We start from the raw sequence: 25,011 nt of genomic DNA on the forward strand, positions 1-25,011 counted from the left end.
GCTGATCGGATAAAATGGGCAATAACCAACTGTACACAACTAAGTGGCTATGAACACAGCTTTAAAACACAGTTTCCCTTGTTTTACATCTTTAGACTTTTTTTGTTTTGTTTTGTTTTTCAAGACAGGGTTTCTCTGTGTAGCCTTGGCTGTCCTGGACTCACTTTGTAGACCAGGCTGGCCTCGAACTCACAGAGATCTGCCTGCCTCTGCCTCCCGAGTGCTGGGATTAAAGGTGTGCGCCACCATGCCCAGCTCATCTTTAGACTTGTATGTAATTTAGAATTTTCAGCAATCACAAGGTTTTTTTTTTCACCCAAGAGCAAAAGCTACATAACTCCAATGCTCTGAAATGAAAACTTTATTCATATGAACACATCATTCAAAAGTAAACGTGTAAAGACAAGAGAAGGGGTGTGCGAGAGAGGGCTCAGAGGAAAGCGCCTGCTGCCAAGCCTGGCGGCCTGAGTGCAGTCCCCAGCACAGGTATGGAAGGAGGACAGAACAAAGTTCCCCAAGGTCTCCTCTGATCTACATACATATGCGCACAAGCACGCATGTGCACCCACGTGCACACACACACACACAAAGAATGTATTTTTAAAAGGCAGTTTTCCAAAAAGCTCATAGACAAACGATTCTTTAAAAATAGAATAAAAGATGTAATTAAATTAGTGAACAAAGTCTAAAAGCATACTAAGGAAGCAGTACCTGCGAATAGCAGGTTTACACGAGAGTGTGTGTTGTTCCTGAACACTCCCCTAAGTCACCGAGAGGAAGATGGCACCGCCGCAGCCAACACTTCACCAACACTGAACACTGAGTAAGAAGGAGGACGCCCGCTGCTCCATGTCCGTTAACCTGATGGAGGCACAAGCCAACTTGGTCAGACAGAGAGCTCAGAGAAGAGCACGCAACAGGGAAGACGGAGCTCCTCCTGTTCCCACCATGGGCCTCACGCCATAATTTACTCCATACAGCACCAAGACAGACTTGAACATCAATAGTGTAGATGTTTACAAAGTGAAGAACATACCTAGGAATGTTCAGCCTCAAGGCAACATGCAGCCTAACACCAACTATGAACTTACCCCAAAGGCTATGAGGACCTTTGGCATGACAGAGAGAGAGAGAGAGAGAGAGAGAGAGAGAGAGAGAGAGAGAGAGCACGTGGGTGTGTATGTTAATGCATGTTACCTCAACTGCACACAAGTCAAGCATGAACCCTGTAGATGACAGCATCCTGGTCCAATGTCAGAAGGCTGGATACCCCCTCGAAAAGTCAATAACAAAAGGAACTACTGTTTTCCGTGCAACAAGATACTTTGTAAATTAAGCAAGCAATGTGAGGAAAGCAAAATATACAAAGGGAAGCTCAGGCCCAGGCAAAAATAGTCCTGGAATTGTAGTGAGCCCAACACCACGCAGGTGCGGTGCTTCCTTGGTTAAAGTACAGCTCAGCGTGACCCACGAGTGACCCGCACACCACACCAACAGGTTTTCTAGCGAGGCAGATAGAAAGCACACATCGCATGAAGAAGTAGCGAACTAGGAATCGCAGTGAGTGAGAAGCTTGAAGCAGCGGAGGAGGCGAGAACACCCTGAAAGAGACGCGCCCATGGCAAACAGCACAGCGCAGACGTGGCACATCAAGTCACTGAGGCCAGAACAGCGAGCTGGTCAGCCTCTGGACACAAAGAAGCCCTTCATGACGTCACAGACTTGGGTGCTTAAGAGACAGCTCTGCAGTCAGGAGCACCTGCTGATCTTTCAGATGATGACTTCAATTCCCAGTAACTGCAATGGAGCCCACGGCCACCTCCTGCTCCAGAGAACACAGCACCCTCTTCTGGCTAACATAGGCACTTGCACATGTGTGTGAGAACACACAAACACGAAGTAAAAAACTAAATAAAAAAATTTAAAGACCAAGATTGAAATATCTAAAACCAAGAGCATAGAAAAGTTAGACTAAAACTAGTGAGGTTGTGATGTCATATACAAGAATAGTGCTTAATGCCCAGTTATTAAAAAGTAAAAACTGAGTCATTACAAAATATACAAAACTGTTTTCCTTATCAAAATTTATCTTTAAACAGCAACAAGTGCCAAGTTAGAAAGGAAATATGCAAACGTAGCACAAACAAAACCTATTATTCTTAATATGTAAGGGACTTTAATGTGGGCAAAAAAATTTAAAGGTTTTACAAAGCACAGACTAAGCAAATGAGATAAAAGGAAAAAAAAAAAAAAAAGAACAGAGCCTTAGAGTTGCTCAGCAGCAAAGACGGGAGCAGGAGGAAGAGCAAGCAGCTGCTGGGCCTGAGGGGCAGAGAGGTAGGGGACTCTGTGGGAGGACGGAGGGGGGTACATCCCGTCTCTCGGCATTGGCCTCAGGGACTTCTGAACCTCACTAACAGTTAACACACTCAACATAAAGAATACGCAGTCAATTAGCAGGAAACAGGGGCCTGAACCCTAAAACAGATTCCAAAGAACAACAGACCATCCTACAAGCAACCGTCCTCAAGTCCCTCCCCTCTGTGACCTGGGAGGAAAGGATTCGCCTGGCTCACAGGTCTCAAGGCAAGAATCCAGGCCAGGACTGAAGTAGAGGGCATGAAGTAATGCCACTGCCTGCCCTGGCTTGACCAGCCTAGGCCACCTGCGTAGAAATGGTGCCACCCATAGTGGGCCAGGCCCTCCCACATCAGTTAGTCATGAAGAAAACGTGCCACAGATACAGCCTCAGGCCAATCTGACAGACAGCGTGTCTCAAGTGGGGTTCCCTTTTCCCAAGTGTGTCTAAGATGACAACTGAAGGTAAGTGGGACAGCGCCCTACTCACACTGCAAGGTGGAGGCACCGTCACACGTTCCGCTGGGACACAGCCTGTATGCCTTCAGTGTCAGAAAGTCACAAATGAATACTGAGACAGAAAAGCAATGGAAGATGAAGGAAGAAAAGAGGAAACATAATAATAGAGGAGCAAGCTGAGCTGGCCACTGTGGGGAAGGACACGGCATCAGTGTGACTTATGGTCCCTCAGGTCACTGCACTCCTCTCATGCCCGACAGCCAAACAGAGGCGAAAAATAGCAATATGGAAGGGGTAGACATGTGAAGGATTTTAGGCCAACCTGTGTGGGTCACAACCCTTTGGGCTTTGCATATCAGCTATTTATATTACAATCCATAACAACAGCAAAATTACAGCTATGAAATAGCAACAAAAATACCTTTATGGCTGGGCTCACCACAATATGGGAAACTGTACTAAAGGGTTGCAGTGTTAGGAGGGTTGAGAAGCACTGATGTTGCTGAAAAGTGTAGGACTGAACATACAATAACATCTATCTGTGTGTGTGTGTGTGTGTGTGTGTGTGTGTGTGTGTGAGAGAGAGAGAGAGAGAGAAAGAGAGAGAGAGAGAGATACAAAAATGTAAGTACATCTATGTGGACAAAGAGATAGCAGAGAACAAAGCTTTTCCACCCAGCAACAAAGGGTTGGAGAGAAAAAGCAACAGAAGTTAGCCAGCCATTCATCAGGCAACGTTCTACCAGCTCCTCCAAGCTCTGCCTGTAGCTGGAAGGTACCCTACAGCAGAGACCTCACACTAGCAGCTCTGCCTGTAGCTGGAAGGCATCCTACAGCAGAGACCCCACACTAGCAGCTCTGCCTGTAGCTGGAAGGCATCCTACAGCAGAGACCTCACACTAGCAGCTCTGCCTGTAGCTGGAAGGTACCCTACAGCAGAGACCTCACACTAGCAGCTCTGCCTGTAGCTGGAAGGTACCCTACAGCAGAGACCCCACACTAGCAGCTCTGCCTGTAGCTGGAAGGCATCCTACAGCAGAGACCTCACACTAGCAGCTCTGCCTGTAGCTGGAAGGTACCCTACAGCAGAGACCTCACACTAGCAGCTCTGCCTGTAGCTGGAAGGTACCCTACAGCAGAGACCCCACACTAGCAGCTCTGCCTGTAGCTGGAAGGCATCCTACAGCAGAGACCTCACACTAGCAGCTCTGCCTGTAGCTGGAAGGTACCCTACAGCAGAGACCTCACACTAGCAGCTCTGCCTGTAGCTGGAAGGTACCCTACAGCAGAGACCCCACACTAGCAGCTCTGCCTGTAGCTGGAAGGCATCCTACAGCAGAGACCTAACACTAGCAGCTCTGCCTGTAGCTGGAAGGTACCCTACAGCAGAGACCTCACACTAGCAGCTCTGCCTGTAGCTGGAAGGTATCCTACAGCAGAGACTCCACACTAGCAGCTCTGCCTGTAGCTGGAAGGTACCCTACAGCAGAGACCTCACACTAGCAGCTCTGCCTGTAGCTGGAAGGCATCCTACAGCAGAGACCTCACACTAGCAGCTCTGCCTGTAGCTGGAAGGTACCCTACAGCAGAGACCTCACACTAGCAGCTCTGCCTGTAGCTGGAAGGTACCCTACAGCAGAGACCCCACACTAGCAGCTCTGCCTGTAGCTGGAAGGCATCCTACAGCAGAGACCTCACACTAGCAGCTCTGCCTGTAGCTGGAAGGTATCCTACAGCAGAGACTCCACACTAGCAGCTCTGCCTGTAGCTGGAAGGTACCCTACAGCAGAGACCTCACACTAGCAGCTCTGCCTGTAGCTGGAAGGCATCCTACAGCAGAGACCTCACACTAGCAGCTCTGCCTGTAGCTGGAAGGTATCCTACAGCAGAGACCCTACACTAGCAGCTCTGCCTGTAGCTGGAAGGTATCCTACAGCAGAGACCTCACACTAGAAGCTCTGCCTGTAGCTGGAAGGTATCCTACAGCAGAGACCCCACACTAGCAGCTCTGCCTGTAGCTGGAAGGTACCCTACAGCAGAGACCCTACACTAGCAGCTCTGCCTGTAGCTGGAAGGTATCCTACAGCAGAGACCTCACACTAGAAGCTCTGCCTGTAGTTGGAAGGTACCCTACAGCAGAGACCCCACACTAGCAGCTCTGCCTGTAGCTGGAAGGTACCCTACAGCAGAGACCCCACACTAGCAGCTCTGCCTGTAGCTGGAAGGTACCCTACAGCAGAGACCCCACACTAGCAGCTCTGCCTGTAGCTGGAAGGCATCCTACAGCAGAGACCTCACACTAGCAGCTCTGCCTGTAGCTGGAAGGTACCCTACAGCAGAGACCTCACACTAGCAGCTCTGCCTGTAGCTGGAAGGTATCCTACAGCAGAGACTCCACACTAGCAGCTCTGCCTGTAGCTGGAAGGTACCCTACAGCAGAGACCTCACACTAGCAGCTCTGCCTGTAGCTGGAAGGCATCCTACAGCAGAGACCTCACACTAGCAGCTCTGCCTGTAGCTGGAAGGTACCCTACAGCAGAGACCTCACACTAGCAGCTCTGCCTGTAGCTGGAAGGTACCCTACAGCAGAGACCTCACACTAGCAGCTCTGCCTGTAGCTGGAAGGTATCCAACAGCAGAGACTCCACACTAGCAGCTCTGCCTGTAGCTGGAAGGTACCCTACAGCAGAGACCTCACACTAGCAGCTCTGCCTGTAGCTGGAAGGCATCCTACAGCAGAGACCTCACACTAGCAGCTCTGCCTGTAGCTGGAAGGTACCCTACAGCAGAGACCTCACACTAGCAGCTCTGCCTGTAGCTGGAAGGTACCCTACAGCAGAGACCCCACACTAGCAGCTCTGCCTGTAGCTGGAAGGCATCCTACAGCAGAGACCTCACACTAGCAGCTCTGCCTGTAGCTGGAAGGTATCCTACAGCAGAGACTCCACACTAGCAGCTCTGCCTGTAGCTGGAAGGTACCCTACAGCAGAGACCTCACACTAGCAGCTCTGCCTGTAGCTGGAAGGCATCCTACAGCAGAGACCTCACACTAGCAGCTCTGCCTGTAGCTGGAAGGTATCCTACAGCAGAGACCCTACACTAGCAGCTCTGCCTGTAGCTGGAAGGTATCCTACAGCAGAGACCTCACACTAGAAGCTCTGCCTGTAGCTGGAAGGTATCCTACAGCAGAGACCCCACACTAGCAGCTCTGCCTGTAGCTGGAAGGTATCTTACAGCAGAGACCCTACACTAGCAGCTCTGCCTGTAGCTGGAAGGTATCCTACAGCAGAGACCTCACACTAGAAGCTCTGCCTGTAGCTGGAAGGTACCCTACAGCAGAGACCCCACACTAGCAGCTCTGCCTGTAGCTGGAAGGTATCCTACAGCAGAGACCCCACACTAGCAGCTCTGCCTGTAGCTGGAAGGTACCCTACAGCAGAGACCCCACACTAGCAGCTCTGCCTGTAGCTGGAAGGTACCCTACAGCAGAGACCCCACACTAGCAGCTCTGCCTGTAGCTGGAAGGTACCCTACAGCAGAGACCCCACACTAGCAGCTCTGCCTGTAGCTGGAAGGCATCCTACAGCAGAGACCTCACACTAGCAGCTCTGCCTGTAGCTGGAAGGTACCCTACAGCAGAGACCTCACACTAGCAGCTCTGCCTGTAGCTGGAAGGTACCCTACAGCAGAGACCTCACACTAGCAGCTCTGCCTGTAGCTGGAAGGCATCCTACAGCAGAGACCTCACACTAGCAGCTCTGCCTGTAGCTGGAAGGTACCCTACAGCAGAGACCTCACACTAGCAGCTCTGCCTGTAGCTGGAAGGTACCCTACAGCAGAGACCCCACACTAGCAGCTCTGCCTGTAGCTGGAAGGCATCCTACAGCAGAGACCTCACACTAGCAGCTCTGCCTGTAGCTGGAAGGTATCCTACAGCAGAGACTCCACACTAGCAGCTCTGCCTGTAGCTGGAAGGTACCCTACAGCAGAGACCTCACACTAGCAGCTCTGCCTGTAGCTGGAAGGCATCCTACAGCAGAGACCTCACACTAGCAGCTCTGCCTGTAGCTGGAAGGTACCCTACAGCAGAGACCTCACACTAGCAGCTCTGCCTGTAGCTGGAAGGTACCCTACAGCAGAGACCCCACACTAGCAGCTCTGCCTGTAGCTGGAAGGCATCCTACAGCAGAGACCTCACACTAGCAGCTCTGCCTGTAGCTGGAAGGTATCCTACAGCAGAGACTCCACACTAGCAGCTCTGCCTGTAGCTGGAAGGTACCCTACAGCAGAGACCTCACACTAGCAGCTCTGCCTGTAGCTGGAAGGCATCCTACAGCAGAGACCTCACACTAGCAGCTCTGCCTGTAGCTGGAAGGTATCCTACAGCAGAGACCCTACACTAGCAGCTCTGCCTGTAGCTGGAAGGTATCCTACAGCAGAGACCTCACACTAGAAGCTCTGCCTGTAGCTGGAAGGTATCCTACAGCAGAGACCCCACACTAGCAGCTCTGCCTGTAGCTGGAAGGTACCCTACAGCAGAGACCCTACACTAGCAGCTCTGCCTGTAGCTGGAAGGTATCCTACAGCAGAGACCTCACACTAGAAGCTCTGCCTGTAGTTGGAAGGTACCCTACAGCAGAGACCCCACACTAGCAGCTCTGCCTGTAGCTGGAAGGTACCCTACAGCAGAGACCCCACACTAGCAGCTCTGCCTGTAGCTGGAAGGTACCCTACAGCAGAGACCCCACACTAGCAGCTCTGCCTGTAGCTGGAAGGCATCCTACAGCAGAGACCTCACACTAGCAGCTCTGCCTGTAGCTGGAAGGTACCCTACAGCAGAGACCTCACACTAGCAGCTCTGCCTGTAGCTGGAAGGTATCCTACAGCAGAGACTCCACACTAGCAGCTCTGCCTGTAGCTGGAAGGTACCCTACAGCAGAGACCTCACACTAGCAGCTCTGCCTGTAGCTGGAAGGCATCCTACAGCAGAGACCTCACACTAGCAGCTCTGCCTGTAGCTGGAAGGTACCCTACAGCAGAGACCTCACACTAGCAGCTCTGCCTGTAGCTGGAAGGTACCCTACAGCAGAGACCTCACACTAGCAGCTCTGCCTGTAGCTGGAAGGTATCCAACAGCAGAGACTCCACACTAGCAGCTCTGCCTGTAGCTGGAAGGTACCCTACAGCAGAGACCTCACACTAGCAGCTCTGCCTGTAGCTGGAAGGCATCCTACAGCAGAGACCTCACACTAGCAGCTCTGCCTGTAGCTGGAAGGTACCCTACAGCAGAGACCTCACACTAGCAGCTCTGCCTGTAGCTGGAAGGTACCCTACAGCAGAGACCCCACACTAGCAGCTCTGCCTGTAGCTGGAAGGCATCCTACAGCAGAGACCTCACACTAGCAGCTCTGCCTGTAGCTGGAAGGTATCCTACAGCAGAGACTCCACACTAGCAGCTCTGCCTGTAGCTGGAAGGTACCCTACAGCAGAGACCTCACACTAGCAGCTCTGCCTGTAGCTGGAAGGCATCCTACAGCAGAGACCTCACACTAGCAGCTCTGCCTGTAGCTGGAAGGTATCCTACAGCAGAGACCCTACACTAGCAGCTCTGCCTGTAGCTGGAAGGTATCCTACAGCAGAGACCTCACACTAGAAGCTCTGCCTGTAGCTGGAAGGTATCCTACAGCAGAGACCCCACACTAGCAGCTCTGCCTGTAGCTGGAAGGTATCTTACAGCAGAGACCCTACACTAGCAGCTCTGCCTGTAGCTGGAAGGTATCCTACAGCAGAGACCTCACACTAGAAGCTCTGCCTGTAGCTGGAAGGTACCCTACAGCAGAGACCCCACACTAGCAGCTCTGCCTGTAGCTGGAAGGTATCCTACAGCAGAGACCCCACACTAGCAGCTCTGCCTGTAGCTGGAAGGTACCCTACAGCAGAGACCCCACACTAGCAGCTCTGCCTGTAGCTGGAAGGTACCCTACAGCAGAGACCCCACACTAGCAGCTCTGCCTGTAGCTGGAAGGTACCCTACAGCAGAGACCCCACACTAGCAGCTCTGCCTGTAGCTGGAAGGCATCCTACAGCAGAGACCTCACACTAGCAGCTCTGCCTGTAGCTGGAAGGTACCCTACAGCAGAGACCTCACACTAGCAGCTCTGCCTGTAGCTGGAAGGTACCCTACAGCAGAGACCTCACACTAGCAGCTCTGCCTGTAGCTGGAAGGCATCCTACAGCAGAGACCTCACACTAGCAGCTCTGCCTGTAGCTGGAAGGTACCCTACAGCAGAGACCTCACACTAGCAGCTCTGCCTGTAGCTGGAAGGTACCCTACAGCAGAGACCCCACACTAGCAGCTCTGCCTGTAGCTGGAAGGCATCCTACAGCAGAGACCTCACACTAGCAGCTCTGCCTGTAGCTGGAAGGTATCCTACAGCAGAGACTCCACACTAGCAGCTCTGCCTGTAGCTGGAAGGTACCCTACAGCAGAGACCTCACACTAGCAGCTCTGCCTGTAGCTGGAAGGCATCCTACAGCAGAGACCTCACACTAGCAGCTCTGCCTGTAGCTGGAAGGTATCCTACAGCAGAGACCCTACACTAGCAGCTCTGCCTGTGGCTGGAAGGTATCCTACAGCAGAGACCTCACACTAGAAGCTCTGCCTGTAGCTGGAAGGTATCCTACAGCAGAGACCCCACACTAGCAGCTCTGCCTGTAGCTGGAAGGTATCCTACAGCAGAGACCCTACACTAGCAGCTCTGCCTGTAGCTGGAAGGTATCCTACAGCAGAGACCTCACACTAGAAGCTCTGCCTGTAGCTGGAAGGTACCCTACAGCAGAGACCCCACACTAGCAGCTCTGCCTGTAGCTGGAAGGTACCCTACAGCAGAGACCCCACACTAGCAGCTCTGCCTGTAGCTGGAAGGTACCCTACAGCAGAGACCTCACACTAGCAGCTCTGCCTGTAGCTGGAAGGTATCCTACAGCAGAGACTCCACACTAGCAGCTCTGCCTGTAGCTGGAAGGTACCCTACAGCAGAGACCTCACACTAGCAGCTCTGCCTGTAGCTGGAAGGCATCCTACAGCAGAGACCTCACACTAGCAGCTCTGCCTGTAGCTGGAAGGTACCCTACAGCAGAGACCCCACACTAGCAGCTCTGCCTGTAGCTGGAAGGTACCCTACAGCAGAGACCCCACACTAGCAGCTCTGCCTGTAGCTGGAAGGTACCCTACAGCAGAGACTCCACACTAGAAGCGTGTAGTATGATGGTTCTCCACCTGTGGGCCACAACCCCAGGGGGGGGTCACATATCAGATATCTTGCATATCAAATATTTGCACTATAATTTATAGAAAAATTACAGTTATGAAATAGCAGCAAATATAAAATCATGGCTGGGGTCACCACAACAGTGAGGAGCTATATCAAGGGCCGCGGCATCAAGAAGGGTGAGAGCCACTGCCCTAGCAGATACAGGTTCACTTCGGAAACCCTCATTCTACAGTCATTCCAAGAGGAGAAAGGGAGGTGGGGGCAGACGGGCCTGTGGCAGCTCTTAGCTGTCATCTCTCCTGAATCTGTGACAGTGACCACGGAGCGGCCAGGGGCAAGGAAACACACTGGAGAACACGATTAATATCCAGTGTGTCCTGTGCCAGGCCAGAGACACCTGATGAATTCTTGAGAGCCTCCGAGCAGCAATCAGCTTCTCTTCACGAGAACCCGCTCCCTCTTGTGAAGCCCAAGAGCACTCCAGACGCGGCAGCGGGGTGTCAAGGAGCAGCACATGAAGGGGTGTAGAGGGCGGTGCCCCTAGCCCCCGTGACCTGAGCTGCATGGCACAACGAGAGAACCGACTCTCACAAGGTGTCCTCTGACCTCCACATGCCCTGTGGCACAGACACGCATTGAAACAAACACACACAGTAAGTAAATAACAAACAAACCAACAAATGATAGATATATACATACACTTAGATAAGATAGGCTAGAGCAATAGATTGATACATCAATAGATGACAGACAGACAGACAGACATGATAGATAGGATACATAAGATAGGCTGGATCGACAGATAGATAAGAGAATTGATGGGATGGATGGATGGATAAACAGATGGACAGATGGACGGGACGGACGGACAGATGGATGAACAGACGGACAGATGATATAAAAAGTAAAAGGGTCAAGGAGAAACTGTAAGAGACAGTTCATCCAAGGGAGGGAAAGGGACTGATGCAGGGAGAAGCAGGGTGTGGACTGCCAACTGCAACTCAGCTGACAGCACAAAATTTGAGAGGAAAATCGGGGACGAGAGGCAGGAAGAGCCGACTCCAGACTGACTGTGCACAAGGAGGCTGGAGTGCGCACACGGTGGTCAGTGTAGAGAAGACACTGCCCACAGGAAGTGTGAAGTGCATTGTAGGAATGGAGAACAGTCCAGAGGGAAGAAGCCAGAACAAGGAACCAGATGCAGCAAAAGACCAGACTGTGTTGTGGACCTGAGCATCGCTGAGCCGTCAGACCAGTGTACACTTGTCACACAGTAAGGAAACACCTGAGCATCGCTGAGCCGTCAGACCAGTGTACACTTGTCACACAGTAAGGAAACACCTGAGCATCGCTGAGCCGTCAGAACAGTGTACACTTGTCACACAGTAAGGAAACACCTGAGCATCACTGAGCCATCAGAACAGTGTACACTTGTCACACAGTAAGGAAACATGTACACTGAGCCATCAGAACAATGTACACTTGTCACACAGTAAGGAAACACCTAACTGAGCATCGCTGAGCCATCAGAACAGTGTACACTTGTCACACAGTAAGGAAACACCTAACTGAGCATCGCTGAGCCATCAGAACAGTGTACACTTGTCACACAGTAAGAAAACATGTACACTGAGCCATCAGAACAGTGTACACTTGTCACACAGTAAAGAAACACCTGAGCATCGCTGAGCCATCAGAACAGCGTACACTTGTCACACAGTAAGGAAACACCTAACTGAGCATCGCTGAGCCATCAGAACAGTGTATACTTGTCACACAGTAAGAAAACACCTGAGCATTACACAGTGTACACTTGTCACACAGTAAGAAAATACAAATGTGTGTGTACATGCATGCATAAATACATATATATACGCAAATCGGAAGACAAAGAAACCAGGGCATGGGTATTACAAGGCCACGGATGAGATGCCCTAACAATGGGAACATGGTTGGCAGAGATGGAAACGGGCCTGAGACATGAAACGGAAAAGCAGCTGACACTCCCACAGGCTGCACTCCACGCTTGGCGACAGGACACAATAAACACCACCACACCAAGAACTGACCACTGCCATGAAAGGAAACAAGTACTGGGCCACTGCCCACACAGAGTTCATGCACTGGATAAAGTTCAAACAGGCTTGGTCACTACACGAGAAGCATCTGACTCAGCTGTGTAAAAATATATCTCAATACTGGTTTTTCCAATTTGAAAACATCAATTAACTGTAATATTCAGTGTGCAAAGCCTAGCACAGAAATGTTAATATTACTTACCAAATAAGAACAGCCACCATGAGTTACAGGCTTGCAAAACACAGATTTAAGCAGCTTAAAGGAAACTGACACATATCTCTGAAAGTGAATTTCCAGTAAATCTTCGCACTTAAGTAAAACATAATTATAAAATTAAAATTATAAAACAAAGAGCTAAAATTTCTCTAAATGATTCACATAAGAGTCACACATGGGCCTTGAAAATGTAAATTTACATATAAATTTCAATCCACGTAGAATATGTGGGTTGTTAAAGTCTTAATTGGCATTTTTAACAGGCAAAACAATGAACAGTTTTCCTAATATGGCCAGTTAAATATCTGTACTTTGAAACTTGGAAATGTTCCCTTGTATGAAAACTAAAATTAAGTTTCCCCATATTGAAAAAAGTCTGACTGCCAGTTGTCATCAAACTGAATAAGGCCACGACCACACTCTCAGCACTGTCTTCTGTTTCCTGGGTGACCCAGGCTGTGTGCAATGATTCTAACAAGGGGAAGAGAAAGGAAGTAACTTGAGAGAAGAGAGTAGTTCACACCACGGTGTCCTCCTCACTACAGAACAGGAGCTGTGTTCACACCATGGTGTTCTCCTCACTACAGAAGACAGGAGCTGTGTTCACACCACGGTGTCCTTCTCACTACAGAACAGGAGCTGTGTTCACACCATGGTGTCCTCCTCACTACAGAAGACAGGAGCTGTGTTCACACCATGGTGTTCTCTAACTACACAAGACAGGAGCTGTGTTCACACCATGGTTTCCTCCTCACTACAGAACAGGAGCTGTGTTCACACCATGGTGTCCTCCTCACTACAGAAGACAGGAGCTGTGTTCACACCATGGTGTTCCCCTCACTACAGAAGACAGGAGCTGTGTTTACCATATAGCCATGACATATGAGTATCTGTTCATTTTTGCCTTACTATAGTATTTTACAAGAAATAAATACATATCTTATTTTTAAAGATGTATTTATTTATTAACTATACAGTGTTCTGCTTGCATGTACGCCTACACACCAGAACAGGGCACCAGATCACATCATAGATGGTTGTAAGCCACCAAGTGGTTGCTGGGAACCAAACACAGGACCTTTGGAAAAACAGGCAGTGCTCTTAACCTCTGAGCCATCTCTCCAGCCCACATCTCTGATTTATACCCAATAAAATCCAAGATGACATTAAGGAGACTCTAAGTAGTATTATCATGAGCATAAACACCTCTTTTTCAAAGCAAAAATGGTAAAAGCCTACAACACAATCACTGTAAACAGAGGCTGACATTATTCTGTTCCATGCAGATGAGATGTTCTTTTTTCCAAAAAATGCACATAGACTTTATTAATTTATAATAAATTAGAACATGAAACAATCAGTAACGCCATATGTAAAGGATACACTCAAAATTTTTTAGCTCATTTGTATTTGGCAACCTTGAAGAAAATGGTATCTAGGTGACTCTAAAGTTTTGTACCTAAATTATTTTCCATCATATCCTTAAGTAGGAAGTGCAGGCCATGCAATCAAGGGATGTGAACTGACCACCTGCACAGTCTGTGGACATAAGAGATCTAGAATTCACTCACTGGCATGGTTCCGGTGGAGGGCAGGGGCACTCTCCAGCCATGGCCCTGCACTCTGGCACACAACAGCCTAGCAAGAGCCTCACCCCCAGGCCCTAAGGGAGAGATTCTCACACCCAGGCCCTAAGGGAGAGAGCCTCACATCATTTCCACAGCAACATTTCCTCACTTTCAATTAACTGAGTTCAGGCATTAGCAGACTGAGAGAGAAGGGTTTTTCTTTCTTTGTTTTTTTCCCCTTCTTTTTGTTAACTTTATTTTTTTTTTTTTTCTTTCCAGCAGATAAGAAGCTAGGTACCGAGCTAAACTACACACAGAAAGAAATTCAGTCAGCCAAACTGGACACTTATGAAAATAAATAAGAAACACTCAAGCACAAACTCAGTAAAGGAATTAACAAAGAGAGATAATCAAATTTTGCCAAACCTGTCCTGCAGCCCAGCAGGAGGCAGACCCTGTCCTGTAGCCCAGCAGGAGGCAGACCCTGTCCTGCAGCCCAGCAGGAGGCAGACCCTGTCCTGCAGCCCAGCAGGAGGCGGACCCTGTCCTGCAGCCCAGCAGGAGGCGGACTCTGTCCTGCAGCCCAGCAGGAGGCGGACCCTGTCCTGCAGCCCAGCAGGAGGGAGACCCTGTCCTGCAGCCCAGCAGGAGGGAGACCCTGTCCTGCAGCCCAGCAGGAGGGAGACCCTGTCCTGCAGCCCAGCAGGAGGGAGACCCTGTCCTGCAGCCCAGCAGGAGGCGGACCCTGTCCTGCAACCCAGGAGGAGGCGGACCCTGTCCTGCAGCCCAGCAGGAGGCGGACCCTGTCCTGCAGCCCAGCAGGAGGGGGACCCTGTCCTGCAGCCCAGCAGGAGGCGGACCCTGTCCAGCAGCCCAGCAGGAGGCGGACCCTGTCCTGCAGCCCAGCAGGAGGCGGACCCTGTCCAGCAGCCCAGCAGGAGGCGGACCCTGTCCTGCAGCCCAGCAGGAGGGAGACCCTGTCCTGCAGCCCAGCAGGAGGCGGACCCTGTCCTGCAGCCCAGCAGGAGGGGGACCCTGTCCTGCAGCCCAGCAGGAGGCGGACCCTGTCCAGCAGCCCAGCAGGAGGCGGACCCTGTCCTGCAGCCCAGCAGGAGGCGGACCCTGTCCTGCAGCCCAGCAGGAGGGAGACCCTGTCCTGCAGCCCAGCAGGAGGGGGACCCTGTCCTGCAGCCCAGCAGGAGGCGGACCCTGTCCTGCAGCCCAGCAGGAGGCGGACCCTGTCCTGCAGCCCAGCAGGAGGGAGACCCTGTCCTGCAGCCCAGCAGGAGGGAGACCCTGTCCTGCAGCCCAGCAGGAGGGAGACCCTGTCCTGCAGCCCAGCAGGAGGGAGACCCTGTCCTGCAGCCCAGGAGGAGGCGGACCCTCTCCTGCAGCCCAGCAGGAGGCGGACCCTGTCCTGCAGCCCAGCAGGAGGCGGACCCTCTCCTGCAGCCCAGCAGGAGGGAGACCCTGTCCTGCAGCCCAGGAGGAGGCGGACCCTCTCCTGCAGCCCAGCAGGAGGCGGACCCTGTCCTGCAGCCCAGGAGGAGGCGGACCCTCTCCTGCAGCCCAGCAGGAGGCGGACCCTGTCCTGCAGCCCAGCAGGAGGGAGACCCTGTCCTGCAGCCCAGCAGGAGGCGGACCCTGTCCTGCAGCCCAGCAGGAGGCGGACCCTCTCCTGCAGCCCAGCAGGAGGCGGACCCTGTCCTGCAGCCCAGCAGGAGGCAGACCCTGTCCTGCAGCCCAGCAGGAGGGAGACCCTGTCCTGCAGCCCAGCAGGCACTGACCAGAAGGGGAGAGGAGAGGAAGGAGGAGAGGCAAAGACAGAACAGGGGTGGAGGCAGGAGGCACTTAGCCACTTAATGCCCAAGTGGACAAGGTGAGACATGGGGACAGCAGAGGGAGAGCAGAGGACAGGAGAGGGGGGCAGCAAAAGACGAAAAGAGAATGCAAAGTATAAATAACTCAGGGGGCAGGTTGTACCTCAGATCAAATGATGACGGGAATTCAGCTGAGTGAAGGCCATCGTCACAATGGTTGTGTCCTACAGGAAGCCAGCACCCTCTGCAACAGAGCTGCACCCTCCTCGCCACAGACTGATGGCTCTGTGGCTAGTGCCCTGCAGCCTGGCTGTCCTGCCCCTCTGACGGGCTTCCCTGTCTTTGTGGCTGCCTCGGGATGAGCACTAGTCCGACCCAACAGTCTCTGCTAGCTCACTAGTGTGTGTGTGTCCCTAAGGCAGCTCTGCTAGCTCACTAGTGTGTGTGTGTCCCTAAGGCAGCTCTGCTAGCTCACTAGTGTGTGTGTGTCCCTAAGGCAGCTCTGCTAGCTCACTAGTGTGCACGCGTCCCTAAGGCAGCTCTGCTAGCTCACTAGTGTGCACGTGTCCTAAGGCAGACAGCGTTTGGCTTTGTTAATCACTGTGCTTCTGTGCTAACACAATCCATGATTAAACTCAGTGCCCTTGCTTCAACGTGGAGAACACCACGCAAGAGTGTAAAGAGATGGGGGAGGAGACCTGTGATGTCATCAGCACACCTCATAGAAGCAAATACTCTGCGTTTACATTGGTGAATGAGCAATTCTACCGGCAGCAACATCCTTCAAATAGAAACAAACAGCACTTTGTGCTCATCTTTAGGATAACGGTAAGGGTGTGGCCGCTGGCTGAGTCTACTGAGGTCCTTGCAAAGGCCCTCCTGGGTGTTGAAACCCAAGTGGCATCTTCTCCAGAGTGACAGAATCACTTTTAGAAATGCAATCACCTTTGTGTGTGTTCATATATGATGCGTGTGATGTGGGTGTGTACATGACACTGGCGTGTGTGTGTCTGTGTGTGTGTGTGTGTGTGTGTGTGTGTGTGTGTGTGTGTGTCTGTGTGCGATGCGTGTGAGCACTAGGGCGCACAGGTCCGCACTGCCAGGATAACTTTTTGCTACTGCTCAGGTACGAAACAACTGAAGCGTCACAACATCTGCAGGGAAGTCTGCACAAGGAACCTCAGACAAGATTTTCACGAGTTCTCCAGAGTTCAAACATAAATATCTACATACATGTATTTCTGTTCCAGTTTCTTAGTATATCAGGCAGTCTCTGTGCTGTTTATCCCGAATTACTTGGCATGGGCCACTATCCAAAACAATCTATCTGAAGTAGTAGACATAAAGCTAGCGTTCATTGCATTCACCAAAACAGAACAAACCTCAAGACAGCTTCCACCTTAATCTAAAGGAAGGGAGCTTCCGGTGTGAGGACCAGGCCTGGGCTCCTCGCGCATGCTCGCCAACCCCCAGTGCTTGGGCGCATGCCCAGCTCCTTCCCATCTTTTATTTTGAGGCAGGGTCTCACTAAGCTGACCAGGTTGGCCTTGAACTCTGTTAACAAAGCTCCTCCTTCGCCCTGTGCAGAGGCTGATTTTAGCGGCCTGCATTGCAAGGCCCAGCATCAGAAGTTACTGTAAATGGTTACCTCTTCATATCAGCCATGCTTTCATAAGCAAAAAACAAAATATTTATTAGCTGTGAGGCAAGAGAATCAAGTAAATTAATAGAGAAGTCAGAAGTGAGATCAAAAGGCCTCCACTAGGCCTGATAGCAATACTTAAATCAAGTGAGATTTTGTAACTGCATAGTTCTATGATTTATTCAGAAGAACATGGTAATTATAGGTACAAGCCTTTAATACACTGCAGAGGTCACTAAAACACTCAGAGGAACGGCATAAAAATAGGTCAAATTAGAATCACCAGAATAATAACTAAATAGCTGTTTTATACTTCAATATTTTGACTCCACAAAAATGAAAGAAAAAAAAACCCTTAAAATCAAATTCCACAAACAACGAATACACTGATGGCTACATCCCAGGCCTGGGGTTCTCAGTGCAAATGATGCAGTGGGCACAAGAAGTGATCGTGGTCACACAGAAACAGCTTGATGGTAGCTTTGCTCAGAAGGGACCCAAGGTTGAGACAAGCAAGGCGACTAGCAGCACATTTGGCTGGTGCACGGATGGGATGTGGGATAGTCACAGAGCAGACAGGGTGTGGGACACATCAGCCAACCACAGAGGAGACAGGGGATGCAGGGCAGATAACCATACTAGGAGACCGGGAGGGATTGTAGTATTCCAGAACCTCAGGAAACCAGGCCAACTCTCCAGTGGAAGGCCAGAAACATAGAGGAGCAGACGCCGGGCTCCAATACTCTGACATCACACAGACCTCAGAGGGAGAGAGAGAACAACCTGAAACTCAATTTTGTAGCACAAAGTAACACTTGATTTAAATCCACTTCAGCAAAGGAGGCAAGTATGAGGGACACCGTGCTGAGCAGGCCCTGTACTGTCAGGGCTCTCTACAGAGGCACAACAGAGAGAGAGAGAGAGAGAGAGAGAGAGAGAGAGAGAGAGAGAGAGAGAGAGAGAGAGACAGACACAGACAGACAGACAGAGACAGACACGGGGGGGGGGGGGGGGGGGGAGACGGAGACAGAGACAGACAGACAGACAGAGAGAGGGAGACAGAGAGAGAGACAAAGAGAGACAGAGAGAGAGAGAGGGAGACAGAGAGAGGGTGTGTGTGTGTGTGTGTGTGTGTGTGTGTGTGTGTGTGTGTGTGTGTGTGTGTGTGTGTGTTTCCTCTATGTACATTTATAAAAAGAAAAGTATACACCTGGCCTTTATTAGAGTGCTCACAGGCTGAGGTCCAGCTAACCCAATGGCGCCTGGCTGTGGACCAAAAGTCTTAAGAACCCACTAGCTGTTCGGCCCGCGAGGCTACGTGTCCCAGCTGGTCTTCAGTGGTGATGGGTCCTGAAGAAGTGGGCACTGATGCCAGCCAAGGAGGAAGTGCTAGGGAGGTGAGAGCAAGCAGAGAGGAAACGCTTCCTTCTTTCCTGTCCTTCTATGGGATTCCTGCAGAAGGCGTGGCCCATGTTAAAGTTTTCCTGCCTCAAGACCTAAATGAGATCTTGTTTGTCTTCCTACCTCAAAGGTCCAGACTAGAAGTGGATCCACTTACTTCAAATCAAAACAAAAACCCCCACAGGTGTACCCTCCATATCTGAATTATAGCTCATTCCAGACACACTCAATACTTGTGGCTACAGAGATGGCTCAGCAGTTAAGAGCACTGGCTGCTCTTCCAAAGGACCCAGGTTCAATTCCCAGAAGCCACATGGCAGCTCATGAGTGTCTGTAACTACAGCGCCATCCCAAGGGACCTGAAGCTCACTCCTTGCCTACACAGTCACCACGAACACATGTGGTACACTGACATACATGTGCACAATATACTCATATGACTATAACATAAACTACCCAGTGTGTGACCTAACAAAATGCCTGAAGGGACAGCAGCCAGGGAGCAGAGGCGGTTCTAAGCCGTGCCATGCTGCTGCCATCCGATTTGGGGTCGAAACCAGTCCCCGGTCAGGTCCAGCCACTCATCCTTAATGAGTCAATTAAAAAAGCCAAATTAAAGTAAAAATCAGAAAAGAGTGAGTTATTCAACACGGCCACACTGCAAAGAGGGACAGCTTAAATAGAGGGCCCAAAGCACGCACACCTTCGTGGTCTTGGTCAGGAGTCAGCTCTGCCCACCACTGGCCACTGCTATCTGCATCAGCCTCAGGCTGTCAGGTGGTCGGACTCCCCACGCCACCTTCTCTCCCTCTCTCAGCATGACGTCTCTCATTTCTTTAGAGCACATTATTTCACCAGTGTCACAGTCAGACTAAGAGACACAACATCTCCTTAAAAACACCTTCGTCTGCCCGGCTGGTTACAGTGCCTGTAAGACACAGGTATGTGAGTACACAGGGAGTCACTTTCCAATCTTCCCACAGACACAGATAAAACCAATGAACTTGTGTTTTCACTACCACATACAAATATACAAAACACACACACAAATGCACGTGTGCACACATGCACACACATACATACTCCTATACACACATATACACACACAAACATATGAGCACGCATGCACATACATATACTCACAGACACAGACACACACACACACAGAGACACACACACACACACACACACTATACACAACAGTGACTATACCCAGGCCCAGAGCCCTTGAGAAGCAGGGCTAGTTTGCTGCCCTAGCCTCCCCTGGCCAGAATAGGGAACGGAAAGACTGAACCATGAAATCAAAAAGGCATCTGTCTTCCAGGACCCCCTCTGCCAAGGTCTTGGGAGGAATGCTTGCACTTTCCTGTTGGCTTTGTATGCAAATAGCCCCAGATGCAAGGAACCACATCTAAGTCCCTTGCCTCAGCATCTGCTGGTCCAGTTCCCACCATTCCTCCTGAGGGCGGGCTCGTGACACACAGTTTAGTCTGCCTTCTTCATAAGCTGTTTTGAAGAAGCTAATTTGGATTAAAGCATCTATCTGGACCACTTGCTTTCCCTTTGATGGTCACTGAGTCTCATGTGGTCTGTGCGGAGCTGCCAGGAACCCGGAGCACTACAGGAAGGGACAGTGCTCACGGTCTGCGCCTCCCACCTCGCCTTCTACACGACTTACATTTGTATAGTCAAAAACAAAAAGTGAACAGGCTTTTGCATCTTAAAACTGTGCCACTCACACTGTACAAAATGGCCGCACAACACGGCCTGACCTCGTTGTCACTGCAGGTGACTACTATCAAAGACTTGAAGCTAACACTAAGGGCAGAAGGTCTGCCAACACACAAAACGCACCTGGGGAAACGTCCTCCCGTCTCAGGCAGCCACTTCCACAGACAGGCAGATAAAACTCACAGATCTGAGCATCAGACACTTCGAGAGCCTTCTGAATCTACAGCAGAGCAGGGAATCAATAGTGAATGCAACAACAAGCGAAAAAAAACTCCATGGATTCTGAAAATCTCAGTGTGCTGCAAAAAGGCACAATGAAAAAATGCATATGGCCACCAAGCCAAGACAGAGGAGTATTAAGAGCTGACAAAGTCGAGCAATGGTGAGTGTCGATGGTGAGCAACAGAGGGAAACAGTGAGCAGTGGTGAGTAACAGTGAGCAGTGGTGAGTAACAGTGAGCAGTGGTGAGTAACAGTGAGCAGTGGTGAGTAACAGTGAGCAGTGGTGAGTAACGGTGCACAACAGTGAGCAGTGGTGAGTGACAGTGAGCAGTGGTGAGTGACAGTGAGCAGTGGTGAGTAACGGTGCACAACAGTGAGCAGTGGTGAGTGACAGTGAGCAGTGGTGAGTAACAGTGAGCAGTGGTGAGTAACGGTGAGCAACAGTGAGCAGTGGTGAGTGACAGTGAGCAGTGGTGAGCAACAGTGAGCAGTGGTGAGCAACAGTGAGCAGTGGTGAGTGACAGTGAGCAGTGGTGAGTAACGGTGAGCAACAGTGAGCAGTGGTGAGTGACAGTGAGCAGTGGTGAGTGACAGTGAGCAATGGTGAGTAACGGTGAGCAACAGTGAGCAGTGGTGAGTAACAGTGAGCAGTGGTGAGTAACAGTGAGCAGTGGTGAGTAACAGTGAGCAGTGGTGAGTAACAGTGAGCAGTGGTGAGTGACAGTGAGCAGTGGTGAGTGACAGTGAGCAGTGGTGAGTGACAGTGAGCAATGGTGAGTAACAGTGAGCAACAGTGAGCAGTGGTGAGCAACAGTGAGCAGTGGTGAGTGACAGTGAGCAGTGGTGAGTAACGGTGCGCAACAGTGAGCAGTGGTGAGCAATAGTGAGTACCTTCTTTTACAAGAACCTGGAGAGGGGGGACACAACTGGCAGGGAAGGGTGGCATCGCCACACAGATAACAGGTTACCAGGGGCTCCACACCCCAGGGTCTCCACAGGGAGGACACTGCCGTGCAGGAACAGGTCAGGGAAGACTCGATAGCGCAAGGGTCGTCTTAGGTACAAGTTTTCCTACTCATGTGTGCATGTGTTTACATGTGTGTGTCTGTCAGCAGACAAACATTAATTTTGGGGAATGAAAGGACAACAGTGTTCCTTTTAAAGTTGACAAACATAATTATTTTACAACAGATTTAAACAAGATTTTTTATTTTAAAAGTTTTACGTTACTTTTCTAAAACTTATATTCCAATGAGCAGCCACCCTGAATGTTGTAAGACTACCAAAAATCTTGAAATTATTTTCCTTCAGAAAAAAATAATGGTAGAAAAATAAAGGGTAAAAGAAGTGCAGGAAATAGGTGCCTGCATCACTGCCCCTGGGCCTGTGCTGAACTTAAGTGTGATCCAAGTGTGATCTAAGTGTGATCTAAGTGTGATCCAAGTGTTTCGGTCACACAGGAGAACCAGAGAGCACACGATCAGCAAAACAGCCCGCCACGCTCCCAAGCACCTGCGGCTGCTCTCTGAGCAGGGCGCCTTCGAGCGCGGCGTGTGTGCGGGAGGCGTGTGCCCGCAACAACGCTCGCTCATGGAAGTCAGAGGACACCTGCACACACCGGCTCTGTATTTCCACAGGGGCTTCAGTGACTGAACTCAGGTGTCCCTGAGCCAGGCCACAGGCCCTATTCTTAGCAACCATTGCTTCCACATCATGCATTCGAACTGAAAGTCAGACACAGGAAACAAGAAAAGTAACCAACACGGCCAGAGGTCACACATGGGTGAGGAGGAGGAGAGAACACAGGGTGTGTAGAGAGGGCATAGCGGCCATCTTGCCACTCACCCCTCCCTTCCCCGGAACCGCCTTGGGTGAGCACATACATAGAAGACGCGTGTCCTGAGGTACCGGGAACCCCCACTCCAACGCTCCCCGGCTGTAAGGAAGAGGAGCGCATAGAGGAGGTGCCGGCTCACTGGCCTACAGACAGCCACTGGCACCAGGGACAAGAGCGTCTTGGAAACTGTGACATGCAGGCAAGGAAGGAGCCTCTCTGCCGCCTCCACTTCCTGGCTGTGTGTACCAATGTGCACATCTTTACAGAAGGCCTTGTCCCCGCCCTTGCCCTCGTGAGGAGATGAGGGGAGCAGCACTGGGCAGGGGTGCAGGGGTCTCTGCAGAAGCCTGCAGGCCTATGTGAGTGGCTCAGCAGGCGAATGTGGCCATTACTTTTTTTGAGAAGCCTTCAAATGGATTTCAGGAGTATCTGCACTAGTTTGCATTCCCGCCAGCAGTGGGTGAGACTTCTCTCCTCACATCCATCCCAGCGCCCCTGCCTGGCACCTCATACAATCACAGAATTCGGCATCAACAGGAAACTTGCAAGCCTGGAACTGCAGCTCTGAGCTTTCCCATGAGCTCCCGGCAGCTCAGACTCAGAGATTCCACATGGCCACACTGTGGGAGTCCATCCTACCCTCTCTATTTCTGCTCCCGGCCTCACACCATCAGAAGCAAGGCTCAATGCTCAAGACTCAGCCCGCCCTTCTGTCAGGGCCACATCGCATCGAGTCTTCCTGCTGAGAGGCTCAGAACCTCGCGCTGCTGAAACAGAACAAAATGAAACCAGGAAGAGACAGAAAAGATCTCGTTCTTACATGGTCTCATCTTTATCAAATTCTATCAACTCTATCAACATTCCTAAGTCAGAATTTCTTCATTTGTTTAACAGAGAGAGGTCAACTGCCAGCCCACCTTCGGATAAAGAGCTGACGGCACAGGCACCCCAAGGATCACAGTGGCTCTTCCTACGGAGTCTCACGGCCACCCAAACCCTCACAGCGACCCATTCATTAATCCACACAGGTCCCTGTTCTCCTTAAATGTGTCCTGTGCATACACTGAAGGCATCTATCCCTGGCAAACAGCACTTAGCACATGCTCACAGGGAGGCTGGAGACGCTCCGAGATTAAGAGCAACTGTTCTTCTACAGGACTCCAGCTTAGCTCACAACTGTCTGTAACTGCGGCACCAGGGAAGCTGCCGACCTCTTCTCATCACCAAGGGCACCAGCACACACGTGCATAAACACACACACACACAGAGATGTACACATATGCTACACATGATACAGCGAACACAGTGCCTAACTCCCCCCAACCCGCGTGTGGTAACAGGTGCAGGTAGAGATAGGAGGAGAGATGTGGAAATCATCCTGGGAAGAGAAATTCTAATGCAATAACATTTAAAGCCAGAACTCCAAAAGTTGAAGGAGTGAGAGTGCAGAAGTGGGGGTGCCAGAAGTCAGGTTTGGGCTATGTAAATAACACACACCCCTCACGCAAGGAGAAGCACCCCGACCTTGCCATGCCCCACTCTTCTCCTGTGTACTCCTGCTGAGTTTCCGCATGGTCCTTCCAAGTCCATATCAACAGGCCTAGCACAGAGTAGCAATGGCTCCCTCACACCAGGCGTGACAAGAACACTGTCCTCAGTGACGGCGGAATCACGCCTGCCCCGTGGCCGAGGGCTCGCCATCTCCAGTACAGGTGTGCCTGTCCTTGATCCCACAGGGAGGACAGGATGGACTTTACAGCTATCCACGGTGCCTGAGCGCCGAGTAAGTACACTAATCTAGACTAGGATGCCCTGCAGAGAGGGACACCTGAGGAAATTTTCGCAGATGTGACTGGAAGTTTATAAAATTCAAAATATCTTTTGCACGTGATTATCTTACCACCAAGTACCATGCTTTCTATGAAACACCTTTAAATGACAAAATGTTTTTACTTAATTCCTTCAATATTGTGTTTGCACAGCTGTTTCTGGCGTGTATGTGTGTACTGAGGATGACCCCCAGGCCTCGCGCGTGCTACACACCCAGGCTCCGCGTCTGAGCCACATTCCTCTGACCCTGATGACTTTTTTGCTCTTTCCTTTAGTTCACCTGGTGTTCAGGGGGGACAGAGGGATGAAGTAAAACTGTTGTCCTGTGGGGGCTGCAGGAGTTCAAATGCTCCACACGCGCTTCACTCTGAGCAGCTGTGGTTTTTCCACCCCTGTGGTGCCGCGGCTGAAATCCTGAACCTCCAGTCCCAGGCAAGGGCTCCACCCCCGGGCTGCAAAACCGACCTGGGAACTCTTGTTTTGTCCTATGTATTGTTTCTTTTGCCTTTTTTTTTTTTACATGGCAAATTTCCTTATGGTATTTTCATAGTCACTAGGTTTTGGTTGACCCTTT

At 50.9% G+C, this 25,011-nt stretch overlaps 1 protein-coding gene across 1 annotated transcript in view; it reads right to left on the reverse strand.

Annotated features, from left to right (window-relative positions):
• CCDC91 (coiled-coil domain containing 91) overlaps positions 1–25,011 on the reverse strand; it is a 181,348-nt gene that overhangs the window by 110,264 nt on the left and 46,073 nt on the right. The window lies entirely within an intron of this gene.

Source organism: Acomys minous, assembly GCF_964271855.1.
Source record: "Acomys minous genome assembly, chromosome: 17".
Lineage (NCBI taxonomy): Eukaryota > Metazoa > Chordata > Mammalia > Rodentia > Muridae > Acomys > Acomys minous.